A 20,338-nucleotide genomic window follows, 5' to 3' on the forward strand; every position below is an offset into this window, starting at 1 on the left:
ATCACCTCCATCTGCTGCAGAGTTGGCTGGTCTTCCCAAGTGGTTCCCCTGCTCCAACACATCCCAGAGTGCCTGCCTAAGAGAAACCATGGGAACTGAGGGCTGGGGGAATAGGAGGCCCTGGATCCCAGCTCCCAGGACCACCCACCCTGACCTCCTCCCTTACGATTATTAAAAACATATTTCCGAGGGATTAGCAACTATGCCAGGGATGTTGATCGCTAAGTCTCAGTCAAACCAATGGTTTTAATCACTAGCTGCAGCCACATTAACATTATTAACTAAGGAGCAGTCTGCAGAGGTGGGGGTGGGTATAGAGTGAGGGGTTAGGGAGGAGAGGGAGGCACCTGCTGTGTGATTGAGCCCAGGGGCCACCCTGGGAGAGAGTGGTTCAAAACTGCACCTCCCCTCCTTCCATAATTAGGAGACAAGCTCATTAGGGCATTGAAGACATTGGTTTGAGGATGGGGAGCCTGTGTCCAGGCATTCTGAATTACTACCTCTTGGGGGAACCCTCAATGAGGCTTCCTGTGGGAGAGTCCATGGAGCAAGGAGCTCACTGTGCTTGGCCAAGTTTCTAGACTGGGGCTCCCTGTGAAGACCTTGCTCTTGGCTCACAAGTGTGGGCAAAAGTGCAGGAAATTCAGATGCCCCTCCCATCATCCCATGGCAGAGGTGATTGCTAAGTCCACTTCCAGTTTTTACCACTCCTGGCTGGGCTCCCATTTTTTAGCAAGCAACTGTAAATTATTAGCCATTGGGAGAGGCTAAATGTGGCCACTGGTGCTCTCAGGTCCTTTTGTGTGGGAGCATTGAGAGAGCTGATGGGAAGTTAAGAAGGCAGGAAGGGCGCAGCCCAAGAAAATGATAGGAAAAAACAGAGGCAGCTGAGGTGGTGGAGGGAGAGTATAAATTGGGGAGTCTGGAGACTCCTCTAACTCCTAGGAACATTCTGGGAAAGAAGGTAGTCAACCCAGAGAGGACTCTGTCCTTATAGATCTTGGTTGGAAACTTTTGTATTTAACAAAAGTTTACCTAAGACTTGGGCCCATTACATATCCTCACTCCTCTCTCCCCTGCTCATTCTCTCTCTCTCTCTTTTTTCCCTCTTTCTGGTCTTTCATGCCTATCTCTGTTCCTGCTCCAGTGAGTGGCTAAGATCTGGAGTTGCCTTCTACTTCACCCAGTGCAGATTTTTCCCCCCAGCAAGACTCCTAGTAGCTCTGCCTCCCCCTGGGCCACCAGCTCAGCATCCTTGCTACCAGCCCCTACAAAAGAAGTTCATTCCTCCACCTACCCTGGATAAAGCATCCCCTCTTCACTGGGTGCACCCCTATGCCTGGGCACAGAGGAACAAGGCACAGGAAAGAGGGAACCTACTAGAACCTGCAGGAACTCAGAAATGAGAAAGGTACAGATCCCAGAGCCAAGTGGAACCCAGTGTAAGTTCAAATAGCTGGATGCATGGTCAGCCAATCAGATTAAAAGAAGAGCTCTCCTGAGGCAGGGAGGAGGAGGGTAGAAGGAGCTGGGGTCTGGGGCCAGGCCCAGAGGGATAAGGGTGGTGAGGTGGACACTGGAGAGCTGTGTGCTTGGCGGGAAACCAGGGGTTCTAAGATGAGGGCCGGAATGGGCGGAGGGGGGAGGTGGCCTAGACTTGACCCCTGGAAGCCCAGACGAAAATGTCTGGCATCAATGTAAGGGGCACGGAGGCTCCTGTGTGGGGCCCTGGGCAGGGGAGAAGCAGCCTCTCTTTTGGTACCCCTGTGCACCAGGTAGAGGCAGGCACAGGGGAGAGAGTGTGGAGACTGTCCTGTCACCCTCCCCCAGGCAACCTGGTGTCTCTGAAACCCAAAGGCCCCAGCAGCCCCTCCTGCCCTTCCCTGCTCAGGCACAGTTGGTGACAGAGAACCAACTCTGAAATAAACACCATATAAGAACAACAACCCCCAGAAACTCCAAAGGGCTTTGATGTCGGGGCCAAGGGTTTTGACTAAACAAACTGGAAGCGATTTAGGCCGGAACGCTGGCGGCATGCTGAGGCGGCTGCAAGGGGGGATTAATCCAGCCACCAGGAGCTAGGAGGGGACTCTCCCCTCCCTGTCCCCCAAATCAGAGAAGCACAGGTGTGGGCATCTTCCTCATTTCCGTCCTTCCTCCTGCCAGAGGGCTGGGCCCTGTGGGGACCCTATGTCCACCCAGCAAATGCACGGGGAGGGCAGGCAGGCGGCGTCCTCCCCATCTCTCCCCACTCAAGCCCTACTCCATTGCCCTCCATTGCTACCAAGTCTTCTCCTCCCCAGCTAGTCCTTACAACCAGTGTCTTTATAAGGAACAACTCATTCTGACGAGATCGGGCGCGTTCAGGGTGGTATGGCCGTAGACAGGAACAACTCATTCTGGGAATAGATCTTACCGCATCTGAAAAGTCCTCAGCCCTGTCACAGACACCTGGCTCTGGCATCGACAGCCGTCAGGTCCAACTAGAGAGTGAGGAGTTCAATCATTGGAGCCTCATTGATTTCCTCCCTAGAGGGTGGCCTCCCTGAGGACAGGAACTGTGTCTTGTTTGCCTCTGCTCCCTGGTATGTACCGTAGTGTCTGATGAAGGTCACTAGGAAGTACATGTTTGTTGAGCGAACAAGTGAATTACCTCTTGGGGGAATCATGGTGAGTGAAAGTTCTTGCTCTATCATAAGGCTCATTTCCTCTGCAAAAAGGCAATTCCCAGCTCATAAGTGGGCTTTTTTTTTTTTTTTTTTAAGATTTATTTTCTTATGGGGCCCCTGGGTAAGCTTCACTCTTGAAGCTCAGGTTATGATCTCAGGATCCTGGGATAGAGCCCTGCGGTGGGCTCCCTGTTCAGTGGGGAGTCTGCCTCTCCCTCTCCCCCTACTCCCTGCCCCACCCCTGCTCCTGTGCTCTCTCTCTCAAAATCAAAATCTTTATTTATTTATTTATTTATTTATTTATTTATTTGAAATAGAGTGAGAGCATGCAGAGGGAGAGGGAGAGAAGATACTCCTTGCTGAGCAGACACCTAAGGAGGGCCCCATCCCACCACCCTGAGATCATGACCTGAGCTTTAAGAGTCGAAAGCTTAACCAACTGAGCCACCCCAGTGCCCCTCATAAGTGATTATAAGTGATTATACACATACATACATATATATACTGTTGATACAAAATGTATGTGAAGTGCCCAGCCCAGGATAGAGTGTGCACCAGGTACACCATGACTGGCCACGAGTATGATTTAGGCTGCATCCCAACTGGTCTGTATTTCATTTGTAGTAAAAAGAACCTACATTTGAAACACCTGGGTGGCTCAGCGGTTGAGCGTCTGCCTTGGGCTCAGGGTGTGATCCTGGAGTCCCAGGATCAAGTCCCATATTGGACTCCCTGTGAGGAACCTGCTTCTCCCTCTGCCTGTGTCTCTGCCTTTCTCTCTGTGTATCTCTCATGAATAAATAAAATCTTTAAAAAAATAAAGAAATAAAAAATACAGATCGTATTTATTTATTCATGAGGCACACAGAGAGAGAGAGAGAGAGAGAGGCAGAGACACAGGCAGAGGGAGAAGCAGGCTTCATGCAGGGAGCCCGATGTGGGACTCGATCCCAGGTCTCCAAGATCATGCCCTGGGCCAAAGGTGGCGCTAAACCGCTGAGCCACCCAGGCTGCCCCTAAATAAGACCTTTAAAACAAACAAACAAAAAAAAGAACCTACATTTGTGAATGTGCACAGAGGGGCTGAGAAGAAAGAGGCTCAATTCTCCTTCCAGGGTAGCCATTCAGGCAGGCGGGCAAGGCAAGAGCAGCTCCTTCCTCTGCCCAACCTTCAAGTGTGAAGAAAGCAGAAGAGTTCTGGAATCTTGTGGTGCCTTCCACCATTAAAGACCCCACCCCCAAAAGAGCCCCTCTGCTCTGTAAGGAGGTTCCCCCTGGCTCTTTCCTCTGACTGTACCTTGGCTGTTTCTATCCCTCATACCCCTTGCTGAAGGCCATCTGCCTTCCTGCCTTTTTTTTTTTTAATCTTAATTACTGTTTTACATTTAATCACTAAGTCTTGAGTAATAAGATCCAAAAAGGACTGGTGAGGTCTCCCCAGGCTGGACTGACTCTCACAAAAGAAAACAAAACAAAAAAAAGGAAGCCATTCAGAGACCCAGACACATGCTTACACACTTTCTTAGGCAGACATCCATGCAGGGTCCTGGACATTAAAAAAGAAGTACCAGGAACACAGGTGTGCCGCACACACATATGGACACACTTAGATATACACACATACTGTCTCCAACACAAGTGTCTACACACACACACACACACATTAAGCACCAACAAAGAAACCCCAACAAAGTGGCGCACGCGTACAGGGACTCACGGGAGGCCTGATGACTGTACTTCCAGCTTCACCTCCCAACTCAAGCACAAAAATCTGTCTCCAATTATCTGGCCCGTGTTGGGAGCAACAGGAAATCCAGAGCTGCCTCTGTCTTCTGGGGGAGATGCCGGGATTTCAGCCATTTCTCCATCGTTGAAAAACAAAAGCCTTCTGGCCTCAAGTCCTTCTCTCTGCGTCCAAGTCAGCTGGGGCTAGAAGGGTGTGGGTGGGGGCCGGAGGGGGTGTAACATGGAGCCTAAGAACAGCTTGACTAAGAACTGCTTAAGGAGCCTGGGAAAGGGGCCAGGGGTCTCTGAGCCCTGAGAGTGAGCCTTTCAACCTTTGTCCCAAAGACTGAAGAGGGCAGTGGCTCTGGTGGAGAATAGGCGCCTTCGGCAGGGACCTTGGAAGCAGTAATGATCCTAGATACCAGCTCGTAATGTGACAATGCAGCACCGTGGAACCACCACCAGATTTGCAATCAGACTGGGCTCGGGTCCCAGATCTGCAGTGAGCCAGCTGCCAGTGATCTCACTTCTCAAAGCCCCACTTAGAGAATGGTGGTGGTACCAGTGACACACCCTTAGAGGATGTGAGGTGGGCCCAGCACTAGTGTAGCTGGGGAAAGTAACCATGAAGGTCCTTCCTGGCTGTGGGATGGTCTCCCAATCAGCCAAGTTCCCCCTAAAACTGGGAGCTCTCCTGGTCTCCTTCAGATGCACTTGCTATTCCCACAGAAGAGAAAATACTGGGAGTGCCTAGGTGTCTCAGTAGGTTAAGCATCTGACCCTTGATTTTGGCTCACGTCATGATCTCAGGGTTGTGAGATCGAGCCTTGCATTGCAGCCTGCTTGGGATTCTTTCCCTCTCTTACTTCATACCCCCCTCAAAGAGAGAGAGAGAGAGAATATTGTTTTGAGATACTTTGGGTCCACTCCTTCATCCTCCTTCCCTTAGCAGATGGAGCAGCTCTCACCGTCTTGCAGCTTTCCCACTTGGCTGCACAGCCCACCCCCCGACATGCCCATTCCTGAAGTTCCTTATGTCAATGGAAGTAGCGTGGGGTGGTGGAAAGACCACTGCATTTGGGGGTCTTTCCTGTTTTTAAAGGCAGCTACCCCTAATTCAGCCCAGCCTTAACTTCCACGGGCAATAGGCACTCCACCTGGCTTTGTTTGAGGGAGTGTTAGAGATTGTGACTGCAGGGGCGCCTGGCTAGCTGGGTCAGAAGAATGAGCGACTCTTGATCTCAGGGTTGTGGGTTCGAGGCCCCGTGTTAAGGGTAGAGATTACTTAAAAATAAAATCTTAAGGAGGGGCCTGGATGGCTCAGGTGGTTAGGCGTCAGACTTGGGCTTGGGTCCTGAGCTCGTAGTTCTGGGATGGAGCTCCAAGTGGAGCCCTGCATCAGGCTCTGTGCTCAGGGGGAGAGCCTCCTTCTCCCTCTCCCTCTGCCCCAGCCCCCCACCCAGTGCTCAGTCTCTTTCTCTCTTTCAAATAATAAATAACATTTTTTAAAAAATAAAATCTTAAAAATTAAAAAACAGATTGTGACCATTATATGGCATGGTTCTCAAGGGCTTTAAGGAAGGAGCTTCAGAAAGACTCTTGACACAACCCTAGTCCTTCTCTGTGGCTTCAGCACTTCATAGAATTTGCAGTTGGGAACCTACTGCTCTATGAAATAGTATTTAACTGTTTTAGTCTAAGTTCCTCCACCAGACAGGGGTTCCCAGAGACCAAACTCTGTCTCCCCCATCAGACGGGGAGTTCTGGGTCATGCTCTCAACACTCCAGTCAGGTATTGGCCCAAGCACACCTGGAGAGCAGGACTGTGTGCTGTGCTGGGAGGGCAGCGGGTCTCGACTGGGCAGCCCCTCCCCAGCCTGTGGAAAGGGACAGGTTTAATCCAGACTCTCATGGGCACTTGAAACAAAGGGATGCTAAACCCATAGAGTAAGCTGGAAAGGAAGAGTCCCCCTTCTCTTCTTTATATGTGAAAGATCTGGGGGCTGACAGGGTGGATGGGGAAAAGCAGAAATATGGGGAGAAGGAGAAGGGAATGAGAAGAGGGGAATATGTGAATGCCACTTGGTCAGGAACAGCTTTACACAAGGGGGCTGGAGGGTAATGAGAGGGTCCCTTAGGGGGGCCTGCTTGACACTCATCAACAGTGGAGCTGGGGCTTGGGTCTCCACTGCCAGTCAGCAGAGCCCAGATCCCAGAGCAGGGTCAGAAACTCAGATGACCCCCTCTTCTCTCTTGGAAAGCACGAAGAAGACACCTTATCTTCCCCCTTTCAGGCCCCCACCATATGACTTTTTAACAGGGATTCCCAACGTGGGGTCAAGGGCCATGAAACAGTCCAGCTCTGGAATTCACAGGTCCCTGCTCGGCCTGTCCAACCTGGCCCTCAGAGGATTGCTCAGAGTCCACCCACAGTCCGAGCGGCCCTCCTTTGAAGGCCAGGCGGAGCGGTTCAGCTTTCCAGACTGCGGCAGGAGTGAGTCACGGTCTAACAATGTGATCTGTCAAGTGCTGCAGCTCCCTGGGCTGGTCTTGCCCACAGCCTCTTGCCGCCTGGGTTCTCCCTGGGCGTTCCTCAATCTCACCAAATGTGGAGCTCACGCTGGCAGCTTTTCTGTGCACTCCCCGCCAACCCCAGCGCCAGTTGACTTTTATAGTACAGCAGACCTGATGAGGGCCCCCAGCCAGAGAGATGGTCCAAGGTGGAAAATGCCAGAACTATGGGGCACCTTTCCCAGGAGTTGAGTCCAGACTCAGAGAGTGAAGAGTTAGGGCCGAGGGAGAGCAAAGGGAAAGAAACTGAGGTCTGTGTGGCAAAGATTCAGATGAGCATGGTATTCAGTACAGGAGGTCAAGAGTGGGTATGTACCCCAAACTTTGAACTATATATATTATATATATTATATATTATATATATATTATATATATAGATCCTGGAGACCTGGGATCGAGTCCCACGTCGGGCTCCCGGTACATGGAGCCTGCTTCTCTCTCTGCCTGTGTCTCTGCCTCTGTGTGTGTGTGTGTGTGTGTGTGACTATCATGAATAAATAAATAAAATCTTTTAAAAAAATATTTTATTTACTCATTCTTGAGAGACACAGAGAGACTCCAGGATCGTGCCCTGGGCCAAAGGCAGGCACTCAACCACTGAGCCACCCAGGTGTCCCTGAACAGTATACTTTAAAAGGGTGAACTTTCTGATATGTGTATTATAAATATCAACGAAGCTGGTTTGTAGGTTTTTTTTATATCTTAAAAAAGATTTTATTTATTGGACAGAAAGAGAGAACAAGTAGGGAGAGCGGCAGGCAGAGGGTCTGCAGGGAGCCCAACGTCCTGGGATCAGGACCTGAGCTGAAGTGAAGCCAGATGCTTAATCAACTGAGCCACCCAGGTGCCCCTGGTTTGTGTTTTTTAAAAGACAAGTGTCTGAGTGGGCTGTAGGTGAGTGTGTTCCCACAAGGAGGTCATTCATGTTGGCCTTATGGGGTAGGTAGGGGTGAAGGAGAAGATGTTTACAAGGACCCGGCTGCCTCTAGGTTTGAGTGGATCTGGTTAGACTAGAGCAATGGCACCTATGTGGATGGTGGGGTTGGGACAAGCCCCTGTCCATGGAGATCCAGGTGAGACTCATCCAGAGCCACAGGGGAAGGAGAGAGATGGCTTTCCATTTCTCCTTCCAAGAACTCAAAGTGAACAAATGCTCCTCCTTCCAGTCATTAGACACGTTAACCATGGTACCCTTTCTCATCCAAGGCCCATCCAGAACTTGTTGGCCCTGCTATGAGCCTCAATGTCCACATTGGACACCCTGAAACACCACCACCCAAATGACCCCTTCCACTGATTCAGTTAACAGTGTACATTTCCCAACAACCTTGAGACCCACCCACAGAAAACAAGGCAAACAAGGGATGCATCTAGTCTCATTCAGGGCTCTTATGTTTTCACTCTTTTCATCTGATGTTTTTAATTCTCACTTTTGATTTCCATTGCACAACAAGACAGGATATAAATAACATTTTTTATTTTTTGCCATATTTATTTATTTACCCATGAGAGACACACAGAAAGAGGCAGAAACATAGGCAGAGGGAGAAGTGGGCTCCCCACTTCCCTATCTGGGCCAAAGGTAGATGCTCAACCACTGAGCCACCCAGGCACCCCTAAATAACATTTTAAAAATATCATTTGCAAAACACTCTCATATGCATTTTTTCTTTTGGTGCTCAGAACAGCCCACGTGGAAGGTAAAGGTAAAGGTATTTCTATTTTGAGGCCGAGAGAAATTAAGGGACTCAGTTAAGGTCACCTGGCTATTGAACAGTGCAGTGGGAACCAAAACTCATATCCAAACCCTGAGATATGCCACCTTCCTCTGCAGAAGGCACCAGAAGCAAGCCCTGGAGAAGGACCAGGTTGTCTTCCTGCTGTCTTGCCAGTGTACACATCACCACCCAACAATGCAGACAGGCCTTTAATGGAGAAGTGTCTGTGCCCATCTGCTCAATGTGGGAGACCAGAGCCGCAGGGGAAGGAGAGAGATGGCTTTCCATTTCTCCTTCCAAGAACTCAAAGTGAACAAATGCTCCTCCTTCCAGTCATTAGACACGTTAACCATGGTACTCTTTCTCAGCAAAAGGGCAAACAGGACACTTTTCTCCCAAGCCTTAGGCACAGGTTCCTACTGTTTTCTGGAAGGCTGATGGGATCTCCTGACTTCACTGGGGCAGCTCTGCCTTAAGACCCCTTTCAGAGGAGAGTCCACAGGGGTGATTGCAGTGGTGGTGGCCGTGGGTCCCCAATTCTTCCCATTTTCCAAACTTAAAGCGGGGAAAGAAAACAGGCCACACAGTCAGGAGAGCCTCTTTGTTAACAAACATGGATCAACTATAGGTGACACAAGGATGGGTCACACAGTCTCTGCTTCCCAGTCTTCAGGCTGAGGTGCCACAGGAATGAGGATGCAAGATACAGCAGACATGAGTCATGAAAGAAGTATACACGACGAAGCCAGACTAGGGAACTAAGTGGGAAATCTGGGGGATCTGAACAGAGGCTCTCGGGTCAATTACATTTGGGAAGGACCCAGAAGGATATGTAAAATTCATCTTCTTTCTTCTTTATAAAAATTTATTACCCTTACTTTTTAAACAAAGGGTGGGGTGGGAAGAGAGAGAGAGAAGCGGGCATCATTGATGGAAGGGGAGCAAAGAGGAAGGTGTTCTAGGCACAGGAGGCCTGGCAGGGGCAAAGGCACAGGGATGGAATGTGGGCCCACTTGGGAAGCATTGAGTAATTCAGTTTGATTGGGCATGAGGTAGTGGAAAGAAGAACTGGAAAGGTAGACCAGAGCCATATCACCACGGGGGCCCCTAAATTCCAAGCTAAGGAATTTGCACTTCATTTAGTAGGCCACAGGGAACCTCCACAAGTGACTGGATTACAAGTGTGCTTTAGGAGGAAAACTCCAGCAGCCATGCGTGGGATGAACTAGAGGTAGAGGTCCCATTAGTTAAGCGACTAGAGAATGATGTGGGCCTTCATATGGACGCCATTCTTGGGAACTGGAAGGCAGGAAGATACTTATCCAAAGCTCCCATGTCTTGATTCTATCTTTATTCTGAGGACAGATACAGAGATGAACAAAGACACAAGCTCTAGCTGATTCATATATAGCCTTGTGGAGAAGGCAATAAAGGAGCAGTTATCCTGCAATAGGGTCAAGTGCACAACAGGGTCAAGTACTCAGGGACTGCAAAAAAAGGGGGGATTTGAGAAATGGTTCAGAGGTTTCCCATGTAGAAAAGAACACTGACTCTCACATTTTTTCTTCCCTGATTTAGTCTAAATAGTGCTGCTCATAGATGTATTTGTGTTTAGCTGGCATCTAATCTGAAGAAGTTTCGCCAAGCCAATCATAGGGCAAATGACCCCACTGAACACAGACAAATGTCCAGGTTCTCTGTTCACCCTCCTAACACTTAGAGGGGGAGGGATGGGAAAACCCAAGCAGGGACTAACCCACTGGACTGAGTGGTTTGAGAAGCCCAAGGACCCAGTGTTAATTCTGACCTGAAGACACATGTCCCCACCTCTCAGCTTTGCTTAATTGGGTTACAGGAATTAGTCTTGAGAACAGAGAAAAGGCAAGAAACCACATTCTCCTCACTCTTAAGCCTCTAAAGAAGAGGTCAAGTGAGGTCGCCCCTGCTTGACCTGATGAGGATGGCCAAGCAAGGAAAATGGCTTTTTGGGAGATGTCATAAGGCAGGCCAGCAAAGGGCAGGCAGGAAGAGAGAGGGAAAGTCAGACCAGGGACAGCTGGGGAGGATGCCCCAAGGTGGTGCCTGGCACAGAGGAGGCCTCTGCTAATTATTTTACAGATTGCATGAATCAGCCCCAGAGGTCAGGGGGCACTCATTTTAGGAGAAATGCAACTAAAATGGCAGCAAGAAACCACCTTTCACCTATTGGATAGGCAAAGATCAGGAGGCTTGGTAAGATTCTGTGTCAGTGAGGGTGTAGGAAACATCCCCTCCAATGCCCTGCTGATGCAGCCATAAGTGGATAGCTTCAGTGCAAGGCAATTTAGTAGTATGGATCAACATTACAAATGTGTGTAATTTGCAGGCAAGCAATCTCACTTCTGGGAATTTATCAAGCAGATATGCACATGTGCAAAGTGACCTATATACAGTGTATTTATTTGCAGCTTTGCTTGTAAGGTACGACTAGAAAATAAAATAATCGGGGCTGGTAAAATTGATTATGGCTTATCCTCAATTAAACACAGGTATTATGAATTATGACATGGACTGATCTGTAAGATCAATTGTCCAAAAAAACTACAGGAAAAATTGCGTGTATAGTACGCACGATTTGTGTGAACAATAAAAAACAACATATGCATGTTTGTATGCTGTCGTGAGTATAGGAAGAAAAATACATATTTGCTTATAAAAGCATAGACTATGTCTAGAAAGAAACACTAGAAAACTTGGGTTTGCCCCCCAGGATGATGAACTGGGTTAACTGCGGAGCGGGAACATTGTATACTCATTTGTACCTTTAAAATTTTGTGTTAGGTACAAGTAGTACTTACCAAAAACATTTTTAGTACAAGCAAATTAAAAAGGAGAGAACTGGTCAAGGAGGCTTATGGTTGTTTCCTCCAACAGGGGCTCCCTGAGCAGTCCTGTCCCTGTGTGCTGGTCTACAGCACCCCCTGCTGCTGCTTGTGAGCACTCTCAGCGCAATGTGGGTGTGGGGGTGACAGAGCAGGGGATTCTTTGAGGGAGCACTGGGGTCTCTTTAAACAAAGAAAGTGGAAAAAAAATAAGCAAAGAAAGTGGAAAGGATGGCATGCAATATTGGAGCTGGAGGAGATTCAGACAGGACAGGATGTGCCCTGTGGCATCAGAGGTGTAGCAAGCTGGGCGCTGGGAATGAACAGTCCTGGGTTCGAGTCCCGACCCTGCCCTCCCTGGCTGTGTGCTCTTGGATTCATGACCCTCTTAATAAGTCTCAGCTCTTACCCCATAAATTGCTCTAATAATATTTACCTCTAGGGTTGTTTTGAGGATCCAATAGGGCACAGAGTGTAAACAGTGCTTTAGAATCAGAAAAAAGCTATAAAATCTAGGGGATTATTTTTAACTACCCCTCTCATTTTATGAGGAAATAAGAGGTAGTATAGGGCAGTGGTTAAGACAAAGATTCTGCAGCCAGAACTGCTGGACTTGGAAGCCTAGTTTTACCACTCATGGGCTGGGATGATCTAGGGTAAATTAATTTGGAGACTTTCATTTTTCATCTATGAAATAGGGCTAATAATGACATTTTCATACGTTGTTGTGAGGATTAAGGGAATAAATACAAACAAATAAAGCATTTGGTATAGTGTCTGGCACACATGAAGTGCTGAGTAAGCATCTGCTATTATTGATTCCTTATAAGATCTACAATGCTTATGTACCTTATGTAGGACCTTGACACATATGAGCGAGTCTTACCATTTTATAGGTGAAGAAATTGAAGCATGGAAAGGGGATGTGACTTGCCCAAGCCACCCAACTAATGAGTACTAATAATTCTCCTTCCAAAGAACCTTAGGCATTTCCTGGACGTTAGCACTCTAGTTCAGAGGGCATTCCCAGGTGGGAGTGTATTTCTTACTCCCCGCAACCTGAAGAAAAACTGGACTGGATGGGGGATGGAAGAAGGTGGGAGAAGCGGGGGGCACGAGGAAGAGAAGCTGTCATGGGGGAAGATATGGAGACTAGGCTTGTGGGGAGATGAGAGGCATGCTGTGTCAGAGTCTAGGAGAATTTGGCAAAGAGATGTGGCATGACCAGGAAACCGAGTGGGAATTGGGGATCTGGGACACTGAAGAACTTAGGGGTGAGATTCAGGCCAGGGGATTTTCAGGGGATTTTCAGCCAAGTTCTTGGTAGGGAGGAACTGAGATCATGATGATAATGACCATCCTCACTGTTGAACAGTTATTTCCTGAGACGGGCAAGATGGTATAGTGGAAAGAGCACTAATAAGAATGTTTTTTTTTTTTAAAAAAAGAATGTTTTGATCATCTATGATGTGCCAGGTGATCAAATGCATGGAGGTAAAAGACTGCTCTTTGCTAATCGGGGGCCCCTGGGCAGTTTTCTATAACTTCTGAGCTTCTGTTTTCACAACAGGCATAGTAATCCCTGATGGCACTCTCATGGAAGATGAAGTTAGGCAACAATGGATGTGAGAGCCATCACGGTGCCTGGTATCCTGAGGGCACTCACAAATGTTGAATGGAGCATCCCTGTATATGGCACTGAGCCAGGTACTATGAAGGAGACAAGAAGCACAAGATGATGGGGCGCCTGGGTGGTTCAGTGGTTGCGCATCTGCCTTTGGCTCAGGTTGTGATCCTGGGGTCCTGGGATCGAGTCCCACATAGGGTTCCCAGCAGGGAGTCTGTTTCTCCCTATCCCTATGTTTCTGCCTCTCTCTGTATCTCTCATGAATAAAGAAATACAATCTTTTTTTTTTTTTTTTTTTTAAAGAAGAAGCCCGAGATGAGAATACTGCGGCCAACGGGCAGGCTTGAAGTCTAGTTGAACAGACAGGACACATAAAAGGTTTAAAGACAAAACCAAATGAAAGTCACCATTTTACATTCCAAGGACTGGAAATGAGTAGCTGAACAGTTTGAGGAATGAGCACCCCACCAAGGGCTGAGCTGCTGAAGGAGGCTCCCTGAAGACATATGAGTGAGACCTTAGGGGACCTAATTCAGTTGAGAAGAAGGAGGTGTGTCCCAGGTGGAAAACAGAGTAAACCTACAGGATGAGAAAGCAGTGAGCAGAACTAGTGCTTACTGAGTGCCTGCGCCAGATCGTGCACTTTGCCTTGGGCTTTCCCAGACCTAACCTTCCTGGATCCTCACCACCACTTGTGAGTGCTTATCTCTCTCCCCGTTTTATACATGAGGGATATTGAGAGTCAAAGAAGTTAAGTAACTCACTTATGATCACTCTTCACAAATGGGTGAATCAAAATTCAAACCCAGAGCTCTGGCCACAAAATCCACATGAAGGAACTAAAGTCAGCAATATGAGGCTAAGGAAATCTATGTGTTACACTCATTCGTTCATTCAACTACTATTTAGTGAGTGTTTGCTATGTGCTAGGCATTGTGCTAAGTGCTGTCTGGGCCACCATGAACAAAACAGATCCCTGCTCTAACAAGGCTAGCATGGAAGGCTGGCAGATTTTAAAAAGATCTACAGCCAAATAAGTGCTATGAGGGACACAAAATGAGAGCGTACTATGAGAGAATAATACAGGTCCTTGGTAGGCTGGGGAGTCAGCACAAGCCTCTCTGAGGAAGTCACATTTAGGTGGAAGCTTGAAGAATGAGTAGAATTGGCTGGGGGTGGTGAGGGAGATGGAGTCCCAAGTCAGAGGAGCATTCCAGGTAAAAGAAATAGAAAATGCAAAGGCCCACAGGAAGAAACTAGAGACTGTTTGGAGGAGTGTTGTAAAGGCAGGAGGGTGCTGAGGGGAGGCTGGGGGGTGTGGCACAGGCCATATAACACAGATCCACATACACCACATTAGGAACTTTGGACTGGATCCTCAGTGCACTGAGAAACCAGTGATGGGTTTTAAGCAGGAGAGTGACATAATCCAACTGATGTCTGAGAAAAATCATTCTGGGATGCTGTGTGGAAGAGGATAGAAGAGGCCAAGAGCGGAAGCAGCAGCGAACTGCAGTCACCTTGGAAGGCTGGCGGTGGCTTGGATGGGGATGGAAGTGTGTCTTGAGGTGAGGTACTGAGAATGAAGTGGATATGAGGAGGGTAAGGAGGGTTTTTGCAAAGTTCACTCTGAGGTCTGAAGATGTAATTCTAGAGGTAGGGAAGTCTGGAGGAGGCGTAGATTTGGGACAGCAGGGAGTGGGCCAGGAGTTTACAGGACTGTGGGCACAGGGAAGGTGGGAATATGATTTGAAAATATTCAACTCTAAGCCAGCCAATGAATCTGCTTACCTGAATGTGTTTCTGTGGAAATTTAAAAATCGCTGGCAATAGTAATGCCATGCCACAAACCTTAAAGACATTGAAGTCCTTAAGGTCCCTGAAAATGGCTATAAGAAATTTTAATGTTGGGAAACATTTCCCTAAGACATGAGCAAACTTTGTAAAACTTCACCATAACCAGTGCTAACAACTTGGTATAATTTCTAAATGTTTAAAAAATGGAAAAAAATTGAAAATATTCAATCCTTTTATAAAACAGAAATAAGTTGGTAGTTTGTTGGGACACCTGAGTGGCTCAGGGTTGAGTGTCTGCCGTCTGCTCAGGGCATGATCCTGGTCTAGGGATTGAGTCCCACCGCCGGCTCCCTGTGAGGAGCCTGCTTCTCCCTCTGCGTATGTTTCTGCCTCTCTCTCTGTGTCTCTCATGAATAAATAAATAATCTTAAAAAAAACCTGAAGAATGATTTTTAGATTTTTTTAAAACTTTATTTATGATAGTCACAGAGAGAGAGAGAGAGAGAGAGAGAGAGAGAGGCAGAGACACAGGCAGAGGGAGAAGCAGGCTCCATGCACCGGGAGCCCGATGTGGGATCCGATCCCGAGTCTCCAGGATGGCGCCCTGGGCCAAAGGCAGGCGCTAAACCGCTGCGCCACCCAGGGATCCCTAATTTTTAGATTTTTTTAAAAAAATTTTTATTTATTCACGAGAGACACACAGAGAGAGGCAGAGACACAGGCAGAGGGAGAAGCAGGCTCCATGCAGGGTGTCTGACATGGGACTCAATCCCAAGTCTCCAGGGTCACACCCTGGGCTGCAGGCAGCGCTAAACCGCCGTGCCACTGGGGTTGCCCTGAAGAATGATTTTTTTTTTTTAAGATTTTAGTTATTTATTCATAGTGACACACAGAGAGAGAGGCAGAGACACAGGCAGAGGGAGAAGCAGGCTCCATGCAGGGAGCCCGACGTGGGACTCGATCCCGGGTCTCCAGGATCACGCCCAAGAATGATTTTTTTTTTTTTAAAGTTGGTAGTTTATAAAATACAAGTAAAACATTTAAAGATTTTTTTTTTTTTTTAAGATTTCATTTATTTGGGGGAGAGAAAGCACACGGGTGAAAGCACGAGCAGGGGGAGGGGCAGAGGAAGAAGCATATTCTCTGCTGAGCAGGGAGCCCAACACCAGGCTTGATCCCAGGACCTGGGTACCCCGGGATCATGACCTGATCTGAAGGCAGACACTCAACCAACTGAGCCACCCAGGCGCCCCTAAGATGTTTTAATTATAGGTGACGAGCTAGTAAGCAAAATGTTAGATATAGAGGTCATAGAATGTGTTAAATAGCAAGTAGAGCATGTGTGGATAGGACTAAGGGATACCTAATATTCACAAGGCACCTGCATACTAAGTAGTCATGGCATGCCAAATGTATAAAAGGTATTAAATATTTATGATATCCTAAACATGCATAAGACACTCAAGGTGCTAAATATACCAAAGGCACTAATATTCAGCATAGACTAAATGTACCTGGGGACTCAACGACCATGATGTTTTAATATGATACTTTGGTGACATCTTTGTCATGCCGTATGACCTTTGGCGACACACCAATGTTCCCTGTGTACTCTGCCCAAGATACACAAATATACTCATGGCTGCTCAGGAGGCTAATTAGTGAGTTACAGCTACGGCCCTGAGTACTTGTTCACGTGCCTGTCGTCGGCCCAGTGCACCTTGCCATCTGTGGGTACCCTTGCTTGAACGGCAACTCTGGTCCTTTGTAATTTGAGCGGAGAAAGCTGATGCAGCAGGGAGAAATACAGAATACATTTACATTGTAAACCCCCGATTAGGTAGTGTGCTCCTTCCACCCTGTTGTACCCTACTCTGAGTTGATAAAGAAGACCCCTCCCTCTCCCCTTGCTTCTTGCTATGGGTTTTTTTTTTTTTTAATTTTTTTCTTAAATTTAGGATAGTCAGAGAGAGAGAGAGAGAGAGAGAGAGAGGGGCAGAGACACAGGCAGAGGGAGAAGCAGGCTCCATGCACCGGGAGCCCGACGTGGGATTCCATCCCAGGTCTCCAGGATCGCGCCCTGGGCCAAAGGCAGGTGCCAAACCGCTGCGCCACCCAAAACCCTTGCTATGGGTTTTAATTTGACTTCATAAACCATGTGATTTGAACATTAAGCAAGATTCTTTCTATACTGCGACCTTAGGGATAGCTCACCTGATCGTGAACATGGAGGCTAACATCACAGTATGGTAACAGTGGATTTCCCACCCAATAGAAGTCATGAGCATTTCTTTCTTTTCTTTTCTTTCTTTCTTCTTTCTTTTTCTTTTTTCTTTCTTTCTTTCTTTCTTTCTTTCTTTCTTTCTTTCTTCCTTCCTTCCTTCCTTCCTTCCTTTCTTCTTTCTTTCTTTCTTTTTCTTTCTTTCTTTCTTTCTTTCTTTCTTTCTTTCTTTCTTCTTTCTTTCTTTCTTTCTTTTTTTTTTTTTTTTCAGAAAGAGAGCATGTTTAATGTGGTGGTTTGGAAAGTTTATGTGGCAGCTGAATGTGGCATGGACTGAAACAGGGAGACTGAAGGTAGAACAAAGGCAAGTCCTGGCTAGGAGCCTGGGACCCCAATTCAGCGTGGGGGGCACTAGGAATAAAAGGGTGGGGTGGGTTTGAAGAAACATTAAAGAGGAAATATCAGCAGAATTTATGGCATACTGGCTCGAAGGAAGACCTTGTGGGTGGAGTCAAAGAACTTAAAAAATTTCGAATGTGGAGAGTGAAGAGAGTGTTGTTAGATCTACTGAATTGAATGTGGAGAACCAGAGGAAAGAAGTGGCTTGGGAAGGAAAAGCATTAGATTTTAGACCAGTTAGTTGCAGGTGCTCAGGGGGCCTAGTTAGTTCCGGCAATGGCCTTGGCATTAACTGATCCTTCTCTCTATTCCCTATATCCACATAGTCACCAAGTCCTATTGCTCTATCTCCTAAAAATATCTCCAATCTGTCTCTTGCTTTCTCTTCATGCTTACCTTACTGCCATGTCTCCAGTTCAGGTTCTTGTCTTTTTTTTTTTTTTTTAAAGATTTCATCTCTTTATTCATGAGAGACACAGAGAGGCAGAAGCATAGCAGAGGGAGAAGCAGGCTCCCTGCAGGGAGTCCCATGCAGAACTTGATCCCAGGACCCCAGGATCACAACCTGAGCCAAAGGCAGATGCTCAACCACTGAGCCCCCCAGGTGCTCCAAGTTCTTGTCCTTCTACCTCAGGTTTTTCCAATAAACTCTAGCTGGTGCCCTCTCACAGTCATCTGCTTCTGCAAAGCAAGGAGGGTCATGGTGGGGGGGGGGTGTTAAATAATTGTTCTAAATGTACAGCATGGCTTATTATGCCTTTGCTTTTCTTGCTGCCGTTGTGGATGGCTGGGGAGAAGAACCATCCTGGATCCTCACCACCACTTGTGAGTGCTTATCTCTCTCCCCATTTTATACGTGAGGGATATTGAGAATCAAAGAAGTAACTCACTTATGGTCACTCTTCATAAATGGGTGAATCAAAATTCAAACCCAGAGCTCTGGCCACAAAATCCACATGAAGGAACTGAAGTCAGCAATATGAGGTTCTGTGTTCCCCCACACCATGCACTGAATCCAGGAGTGTTGGGAGGACTGAGGAGCTTTGTTGCACTCAAGATAACTGGCCTGAAACTCTCTGATGATTTGCTATTGTGGAGGGGACACAGGCCATGAGCAATGTGCAGTGTCCTGTAGTCGCAGCCCAGTAAGAACACCACAAGACCCTGGGGAATGACAATGAAGGCAGGGTATCTGGTTAATAGTTATCTCACATTATTGTCAGTTTGGGACTTAGACATGGGAATGTAAGATGAGGTTGTGGGAGGGAAAGAGTCACCCCAGAAATGGAGTGGTATCAAGGCTTCAGGGTAGAAGGGGTCAGAGTTAGGGTCAGGCACAGAAGGCAGCTGAGTTGTGGGGACAAAAAAAAATCATATCCTGAGTAGAGAGTTAAGGATGGAAGGAGCCAGCAAGAATGAGCCATGGGTTAAACAATCAAAGAGGTCAAATCCAGGGGGTTCTAGGGCAGAAAGAAAAAAGCAGGTAGCAGAGTATGGGTAGATCAACCAAGTATAGTCTGAGGAATCAAGTGTCAGGGAGTAGTAGTTCAGGCTGGGAAACTGGACAGTAACAGGTAAGGCACCACCAGGCAGAGAGTTGTACCTCAACAGTCAAGAGGTCACTCCAAAAGAAAAGAGCAGCAAGAATGCAGCTAAAACCATTCTAAGTCAAGAGGGGCAAGGGGTCTCGATTTCCCAATTAGGAACAGACCCATTTTAGGGTGTGAGTTTCTTATAACTTGACAATGATTTTTCCATTATCATCCTATCTTTTGCCTGGCCAGGGATGTTTTTGAGGCTGCCCGGAAATAACCATGAACATATCCTTAGTACTTATCCCTATGCTTGTCTGAGCCCAAGGATCTGCTAGTCATTCCTCTGGGAATGAAATCAGCCTGCATATCTTCCAGGGTGAGAGGATGGGGAAGAGACATTTGGAGCTACCCAGGCTGGTGGCTCACTGCAGATAACCAGTTCCACCCCCTTGTGATCAAAAGCTTGAGATCTGAGAAACACCTCCATGCAAGCAAGACAAATGGAAGTTTTAAAGAGGGATGATGAGGATTTTGTGGGAGCCAGTTCTTCCCTAACTTGCCAATCAGGCCTCAGCCACTCTGCATTCCCTGAGAACAGAATTAAAATAGGTGCAATGTGACCTATTTGATAATGGTTCCAAAGCATTCTTCAATTAGTTTATTTTCATTTATTTTTTTATCATGTTGCTAGAGTGCAACAACCAAAAGCTAATGTTGAACCCCAGCTAGGCCATTAGTTGAGTGGCCTCAGGCAAATTACCTCGCCTCTCTGGCCCTCATTCTGCTTATTTGGAAAACGAGGAAATTCAAATTCATGATTCCTAAGCTTCCTTCCAGCATGAAGGGCTTTTAGCTCATCATTATTCCCAGTGCTCCACACATACACTCACCCCCTAGAGCACACTCAAACTCAGCATGGAGAACTGGGTCCTGCTATTACTAAATGAATGACTGTATCACCTAGGAATCCAGGCTGAGAAAGGGTCATTTGATAAAAATAGTTATTTTTATTTTTAAAATATTTTATTTATTTATGCATGAAAGACATATATAGAGAGAGGCAGAGACACAGGCAGAGGGAGAAGCAGGCTCCATGCACCGGGAGCCCGACGTGGGATTCGATCCTGGATCTCCAGGATCGCGCCCTGGGCCAAAGGCAGGTGCCAAACCGATGCACCACCCAGGGATCCCTCTTTTGAAGAAGTCTTACAGCAA

The 20,338-nt window shown here is 47.3% G+C and overlaps 1 non-coding gene across 1 annotated transcript; it reads left to right on the forward strand.

The window, feature by feature from the left end:
- The first annotated feature begins 14,938 nt into the window (after positions 1-14,938).
- LOC140607651 (small nucleolar RNA SNORA33) lies at positions 14,939-15,068 on the forward strand. Its single transcript, XR_012009610.1, has one exon. It is a non-coding gene; the product is annotated as a small nucleolar RNA SNORA33 (small nucleolar RNA).
- The last annotated feature ends 5,270 nt before the right edge of the window (positions 15,069-20,338 follow it).

This window comes from Canis lupus, chromosome 16 (genome assembly GCF_048164855.1).
Source record: "Canis lupus baileyi chromosome 16, mCanLup2.hap1, whole genome shotgun sequence".
In the NCBI taxonomy this organism is placed as follows: domain Eukaryota; kingdom Metazoa; phylum Chordata; class Mammalia; order Carnivora; family Canidae; genus Canis; species Canis lupus.